Raw genomic sequence first — 8,665 nt, 5'->3', positions numbered from 1 at the left:
GGTCGCTCGCAGAAACAAACTTCTGATGAGCTTTCCACTGCGACCCAACTGCACTGCACAGGCAATTTGGCGCCAACTTTGCCACCATACTGCAGCTAACGGGTACCTAGAAACTGTCCAAAACCTACCTAAAAACTGCCCAGACTTCACCCATTCTCACTAAACTGCTGTTTCACTCTCTGTACTATGTGTCATAGACTCGCCTTTGCAAAGTTAGCCACTCTTCCTGCACTAATCATCAACAAACTTCTGTGTGTAGGCTCCCATGGAGAGCTCAGGGCCAGCTCTGCTCCACCCACTGGCAAAGACATTGCCGCCACTGTGGCTGAAACGCTCCAGCAGCTGGTGCGACATTCAGATTGCATGTGTGGATCCACCTGTGCTTTTCCACCTTACCCAAACCCGAGGCATCCCCCACACTGTGCTCAGCCTCCCCTTTCTTCTCCCCAGGTCCTGCACTCCCTGTGCCCCGCACCCCGGCCGCCGTCAGGGACAGCAGCTGGGACACGCGCCGTCCTTGTCTACAACCTGCTGGCTTCCATGCTGCTGGTGAAGGCAGTATAATGGACAAGAAGGACAGAGATGCTGAAATAATTACAATATGAAAGACGGAAGATGAAACATACCACAAATCATGTAGCTAGTGAAAAACGTCCTATTTACTGGTTGCTGTGCCAAGCGCACATACCACTACACAATGTCTCACTCTTAAATCCTTTTTGTAAGGAGAAGAGAGCATCAAAGAGTTCATAAATTCCCCAAAACAGCAGTACTGAACAATGAATTAAAACTACAAAGCACTTCTACATGGGTAGAAAAAAGTTCAGTCAAACAAAGGGCAGACAGTTGTTGAGAAACTGAAGGTAAATCTGCTCGCCAGACCTGAGAGGACAGCCTCTCCTGCAGCTCACCAGCCACCGCTGAAGCATCCCTTGGGGGAACTTCTTTTTTCTAGCCAGAGATGATGCTGGGGCACCAGTTACAGATAGGCTTTCTGCGATGAACAGGCCTACTCTGGAAATTCAGCTCTGAAAGTCCTCACTTCCCCACCCCTAACCGTACCCTGGTCCTATGCCTGAGCACCACAGGTGAAGTATCTGGCTCTAAACCATAATCAGCTTGTATCTGGATTTTGAACATTCCTTTTAGTTTTCTTCCAGGGGCTTAATGATCATCACAGAAGCTTAAGGTTCCCCAGATGTCTCATTCTTGAGAAACCTTACAGAACAAACTTACAATACTACACAGTATACTATTGTCACTCCTTGCTGCAACTAAAAAAAAAAAAACCACAGCCAAGGATAAATAGTAAATAAATAATTCTACACCCAAGTTCCCATTTTCTTATTGATGGTATCATTCCCTTGGCAGTAACCCATCCTCAGCAGATCCCCATGCAATTAGTATACAAGCATTTGGGTCCCATTTCTGGATGACCTGAGTTGAGCTAGAGCTGATGGTTTTTCACTGGGGAGTGCATCAGGACAAGAGGATGAGAAACTGGTGGTGGCAGTACTAATCAACTGCTAAACACGAGAAAAAAATATTACGAGTCCCAGGCAGAGTACCTTGGTGATGAGAAAGCTGTTTATGCTCCATTTTGAAAATTTTCCCAGCACAATGTATTCAGGTAGACATGTTTTCATTACTTCCCATTTAAACTAATTCTTCTTTGGCTATCTCCTTTTTTCACATCAGACGAGTGGACTTACTCTGCATTTGAATTAAATGTTACCATTCTTATTCTAAGAACGTGCAGAGATGGAGATATCCATCATCTCATGAGAGACTCGTTGAGGAACCAGCACAAGAAGGAGAAAGCTGCTCTCTGCAGACCAAGACATAGGAACTGTGTCAGTAAGCACCCCTACATGTCTCCAACCCATCAAGATAAATCTATCAGAGGAGGAGAAGGCAAAGAGGGAGAGAAGTGCATCTTAGACAAGCACAAATTGAAATTAAGCTATAGATTGGCACTGCAGAAGGCCCAAAGGCGGTGCCAAAGCTGTAGCAGAGCCCGGGACTCTGGGCACCGGTAACTGGGCATGAAAGGCAGTGGCCAAGGAGACTTATGGGGGGACTCCTGCCACCAGCACAAGGCTAGCGGCCCCTGGCACTGCCCAGGCCCTGGTTTGCAGGGTGAACCACAACCCACAAAGCAGCTTACCCTGCCATTGTGTAATAGATAAATCTGTGGATAATTGCACAAATCGTGCTAACCTGCTGGCTGGCTGCTGGCACATCAGTGCACACCAGAAACAGAAATAGCCCGGTCTCATGGTTCACTGAGGGAGGCCTCGCTCTCTGCCACTGAATCTCTGCCAGGGGAGAAGCTGGGAAAACTCAGCAGAGCAGAGACAATAACAGAACAGCAAGATTCGTTCATGTTGCGGTATTGCCCTGCATGGGGAGACAGGAGGAGAAAACAGACTAATTAATCTCACTCTGCCTTTTCTTGTTGCTTCTCTATGGGCAAAACTGAACATCAGGGCCCGGTGTGCCTGAGTAACATCGTCTTCTCCAATTTAAAAAAAAATTTTTTTTTTTAAAAACACATTGTGCAGTGGAAGTCCTGACCTTGAACTGTGAATCAAGCCATTGGATATTCTTTGCTTAAACTCTCCAGTTGCTGAGGTCTGAAGTCAAGCTTTTCAATTCAAAAGATAAGAGCTGCTGCCATAGTTTTCTCTGATTTTTTTTTTTTTTTTTTTCCTGGAGAACACTTTCCCAGGTTTTGTTCAGCCTAAACCTGCCAGGCTCTGAATATGATCTGTATTCTCACAGGCCCACTACATAGGCTCCACCTGACCTGGAGGCAGCACCTGGATCTGAGTTGGCATCTGGCAGGGATTCAGTCACCTAAAAAGAGGTTTCTATGGCATCTTAGACCCCTCTGGGGCATCCAAGCTGTGCCCACAGGGCACAGGACCTTTGAGAGACCAACACTGGGACAGCAGCTGGTGGCCAGGGCAGTACTGTAGGGCACCTCAAATAACAGAAAAAGGTGTGGGTGAGTGAGTGAATCTCAGCCCTAAACACTTACGGTCAATACCAAGAAAAGGCACTTTACGTTAATTTCCTCCTAAAATCAATGCATAAAACTGACACTCTGAAAGTGCTGATCTTGCTCCACTGACTGTTAGGAGAGCCCAGGGGAACTAAACCAGGTGTCTGTGTTGTAGACATCTAAAGCCAGGTGAGATGACTTCACCCAAAGCTACATACAGATGGGCCCCTCCCTGTTAGTTACCTGTCTTCAGAATTATAAAACAAACTTCAGTGATCTGAAGCTAACAAAAATCAGATCTATCTACTGTAAAATAGATATAGTATGAATTCTTTTTACTGATTCTAGAAATTGTGTTAATGAGTATTTAAAAATAATCACTTGTGAAAATCTTTACAGTCCAAGTATCTCTACCACATAAATTTAAGTACCGTTATAGTACACAATAAAATTGGATAGTGGTCACTGTAATAAATGGACAAGATCTCAAAACTGGAACCTTACTCATGAACACTTCCATTGGTTTTCCATTGAAATATTTATGGAATAAGATAAAACTCCATGACCCTTACTCAGGAATGCCCATAATCACATACTTAGCTTTAAACACAGAGCCACTGAAGTTGATGAGACTTCAACACACAATTAAAGTGCATTGTTGAGTCAGGACAGGTTCCTCACACAGGAGAGGAGGAGGAGAATCTGGGCCAAAAATGTAACTGTTTCCTTAAGGTGGGAAATAACATCAAATATTTGATGAATCAAATAACTACATTAAAACTAGCATTTACATACCTAAGTTACTAGTTGTGATGAGAACAAAAAAAAAGGGGAAATATTAAAAGATGTCAATATAGGAATGGGAAAAGAGAAACTCTGAATGCAAAACTAGTAGCAGGATTCATGGGATTTTGCAAGTTCAAAATGTAACTGACACATTTCTTTGTTGCTGTTAATTTTGTTTTGCCTTCATATTAACTGCATCACTTTGATGAATATTTTTAAAATAAAATAATGGCTATCACTCAGGCTGCTTTGAAGTATTTCTGAGTTGAATGACTGGTAGCATTTATTGATTTCATAGTGTGACACTAGAAGTTTTGATATGGGATTTTAAAAAATGATATTTGAAGTTAAAAGAAGACATCTTGATTAAAGCCAGAACAAATTGTTTGGCTGAGATTCAAACTCTGGTTCACATGCCTTTCCAAGCTTGTAGATTCACTTGCTTGCTAGGAAAACCCATATGCTTTCAATGGATGAGTTAAAAATTCATGCCATGGAAGAGCAGGAAACTGCTTCAAAGTTGGGAACCAACAGAACAGCTTAAACCATAAGGGAAAAATATATTCATAGACATTAGATATAAGAAGGAGGTAGAAAGGTCTTATGTTTAAGGGGTTCAACTCTGAGCTACAGACAGCTTGACCTTGAAACAAATCCCATAGTCTTGCGTGCATCCGTTGTCCATATGCAAACTACTGGTAATATCGTTCTCATCTTCTACTTTGCAGGAAGCTGTGAAGATGAATAGCAGCTATATGATGCTATAAGTCATATGGCCGGCTAGAGAGATGATCTGTTGGGTTATCAGTTTAAATCTCAAAGAGACTGCGATGAATGCTACTGATCTGGTGGGTGCAGTCACTCATTGCCAACAGTCTTCTGGGTAATTCTAGTTCAAAAGGTACATCAGAGGCCCCACCAGACAGGGAACCGAGTCGCTGTGCTGACTGCTTTACTGATATGGTTGACGGACTCATGGCTTCTCAAAGCAAGGGGGGAACATCTAGAAAAGGACTGACTTGTACCTGATCCAGCAGAGCCCTACAGCTGTCTCCTCCTCTCCAATCCAGTAAACCAGGCCCAAAGAAATAGGAGCGTAAGTAGGAGTTCTTCAGAATGAACCAATACCACTAAATCTTCACAGAGTTCATCTGCTCAAAAGCCACCTGAGTCCGCGTTCTTTAACTACCTGACCTAAAGCACCTGCTCACAGGGCAGTTTCTGCATCTCCAGAAAAGACCATCACTTCTTTTCTCGACCTTTGTCTGTTGGTGGTGTCACTGGGGATGAGACTGACTTTTAAAGGAAACATTCACTAGTGCCATTTGGGAGGGTCATGAAGAAAAAATACCTTGTCAGTTTTGCAATGGAAAATGTAATAACTCACCAGCAGGCTATTGACCGAGTTGTTAAACTCTGGGGGAAAAAAAAACCTGTTAGGTGAGCTGGTTAATATCAAGGCTCACCACTCACTTCTGCATACTACAGACCATGTCAAAAGCTTTCCAGTAATCAGTAGAGCTTAAGAAAAGTCTCTGATTAACTTTTCTTTCATCTTTCTCTTTTCCATCTGGTGTTAAAGATCAAACCTTCAGTTCCTCTACTCTTTTAAGCCTTGCCTGTTTGACAGCAAACTTCTCATCCATCTTAAATCTAGTGTGGGCTAGAATGTCTTTCAGCAGTGGCTAGAGGGTAGATATATTATCAGATACTAACCATATTGCTCCTTCTCTTTTTAGTTTAGCTCTGTATTTGTTATTGTAGGATATATCTGGGTTTTCTGAGTGTTCAGCTTCTATCCTTCTACTGCAGGATAGTGCTGTGCTGCTAATGCTTTGCAAATCACTGCGTCATCCCTTTGCAGTTTTGGAATGTCCTATCTGTGCTTTGCATAGCTTCTTCCAACTTGACCAGCATCCCAGGATACCTCTTCTCTTGGGACTTGCAGCCTCTGTGCTCCTAAAGGCACTACGACATGTCTTTGACAGTGCTAGGGCTGTAAAGCTTTAAACTGCGCTGCTACTGATTGCCTGCTGGGTAAAGACAGCACCCACCCCTTCGACAGAGACTGCGGCAGGACAGGGATGCTCAGCCACCCTTTAGAAATCCTGTCTTCTCGGTGGGATATGGGTAAAGACTGCTGGAACCACTACGATTCACTTAGACCTGGCCCTGATCCTCCTTCCATGGTGCTCTTAAAGCTATTCCTTAGTAGCAGATGAAAAGCAGCTGTAATTAATTGCTACGTGGCTTACACCAAACAGAAAAAGAGATAACACCTCCCCAGCACATTGGGGGCCATCAAGGGCCACCAGCTGATGATATACAGTATTTGTATAACTGTACATAGAAGACCATCAAGATGATTACACTTCTCATTATTTCAAAATTGGGCATCTTTTCAGGAAGAGAAATTCCAGTTTATTCCTGGCTCTACCACCTAACAACACTTGTAAGCTATGACTTCATAGTCCATGTGAGTGACCAAATCCATTTCAAGCATATTTATCAGGCTAATTACTGTACCAGAGATTCATAAAATGTATTCATGGCTTTGCAGGGGGAGGCAAAATGTTTGAAAAAGAAAGATGCTAAAAGATGTGGGAGGAAGCAGAAAGCTGCCTCAGGCAACTTACACCGGAGTGCCAACGACCACCTTGTACAACAGCAAGCCTGTGAAGGCCAGGTCTTTATTAGTGAACAGTGCAGCCCAGCAGTAGCAGATCTGCAGACACTTCATGTGCACGCTACACTTATTTCAGGGGATTTACTTGTGATTAGCTCTGGCCTGGTCCTGTGAATATTATTATATTAGGTGTAGTCCTGGAGAGCATTTTCTCATGTGGTTTAAACTAAAGGAATAAATACAGTTTGTGTGCCTTCAGACCACTCCATGATATGAACCAGAGTAGCAACTGGCAATAATCATGAATTTTTCTTCAGTGGTGCTCTCCTGACCCAAAGTTCTGCACTAATTACACACTCTTTCTTTACCTATCATAGGATATATTTATTAAGCATCTGTGCTCAGCAGGCATGACACCATACTGGGACAAAAGCTTTTTCATGCAACCTACCATCTCCCTCAAAAATGTTGGCCTGCAACTCCATGCCTACGTAAAACAGAGGGATGTAAAGATGCTTTGCAAACCAGTTTCAAATCTTAAACTTACAAAAGAAGTAATCAGACTGAACTTGAATACAGCTGGTCAGTGAGGAGAGTTAAATGGGGTCTTCGGTATAATGCCATATGTTTGCAGACCCTCTGCCTTGCTGTTCTGAGCCCGGACTAAAGGATTTGGGTGCTGTCGCAGTGTGAGCAACACCTTCCTGCTAGGAAGAGTGTAAGAAAGCACTTCTGGAAATGATCGGTTCTGTGTCAGAACCAAGGTAGCTGTTGTCTGATGGTGATCAGTACCTAATACATCAGGAGAAATGTAAAAGCACATTATTTGTTAGATGTAAACAGCCTGCTTTCATATCCTGCTCTCTAGTAGTTAGAGACTGATTTACATCCTAGAACACGAGGTTCAATATCCTTTTCACTATTTGTTGTATTAATTATAACATTAGGTATTTCTGATTTCCATATAAGCATCTAAATCTGAATCCTGCTAAATCTCAGTCTGAACAATTTGCTGTGGCAGACAGGCCCACAGTTAAATCATGTGTTGTGTAAAAAAGCATTTCCATTTATCAGTGCTGAATTTCTTACCTTTAACTATCAATTTAGCTGACACTGGAATTCACTTAAAACATTCCTTCATGATGTAATAGATCCTATATGTGTAAGTTCATGCTCATATGGTAAAACGGCAATCAATTGTATTTACAGTTAGAAACACAATTACTCCGCAGCATCACTGCTACAGTTCCTGCAGCTCATGTTAGTGTGGAGGCAAGGATTCATATTAATGAGGACTGAGAGATGGGTGAAAATAATAATAAATGCAAACATTCTGATTAAACAGGAGGAGGCTGTGAAACACTAAACCAACTTTGGAAAGGAGCAACTCCTTGCAATTTTTGCTGGCTCATATCATGAAACTAGGGACATGAATCATCCGTCAGTACATTATTTCAGTTTCAAAGCAGTACAGCTTTGATTGTGGGACAGTTCTGCTGATAGAAAAGCCCGAGGGACATAACTGTGGGTCAGACTTCCCATTTTAAAAAATTTGTTGGTTGTATGTTACATGCAGATTACAGACACGTTTTATGTTACACAGTTTGCCAAACTGCATTTTATTTGCTAAAGGGAACTGAACTATGAAAATAAATCAGCTATTTTGAAGTTAACGATGTGCACAGGCTCCTGTTGAAATGCTTGGAGAATACACTACTTTTCCATACTAAATTTAATTCTACAGATAATACTTGCTTGGCAAATCGCGTCTTTTAAATGTGTACTTATCATCTCAGGAAGTTTATATGATGGCACATATCTCCTTTTTGGGTTGCAGGATAAGTACTCATTTTGATAAATCTAAATTTCCTGTAGTTAGTAGTTACGTAGTTCCTGTAGTTCCTGGTTACGTAGTAGCCAACTTATTTGCCTCACAGAAGTGTTTTCAAGATTAATTGGTTAACAGTTTGCACTGCTTTGATGTGTACAATCCACATAGTTATTATGATATATTTCCCACATTCAGTAAAAGTTTAAAATGCTGTTTCCCCCAATATTGCAAGCTTTCATTTTCTTTTTACTTTTTTTTTTTTTTTTTTTAAATTTCTAAACTACAGTTTTAGTTTAGGGAAAAGCTACTTCATTCCCGGTTCTCTAAAAGCATGGAAAGATGTTAAGTTTTACGGAGCTGCTGTTGATAGCAGGAAAACCAACACAATCTGGGCAGAATCAGCATCATCATAAAT

This window comes from Chroicocephalus ridibundus, chromosome 4 (assembly GCF_963924245.1).
Source record: "Chroicocephalus ridibundus chromosome 4, bChrRid1.1, whole genome shotgun sequence".
NCBI classification, from domain to species: domain Eukaryota; kingdom Metazoa; phylum Chordata; class Aves; order Charadriiformes; family Laridae; genus Chroicocephalus; species Chroicocephalus ridibundus.
The sequence above is the reverse complement of the archived record's forward strand: the minus strand, read 5'-3'. Positions refer to the sequence as shown.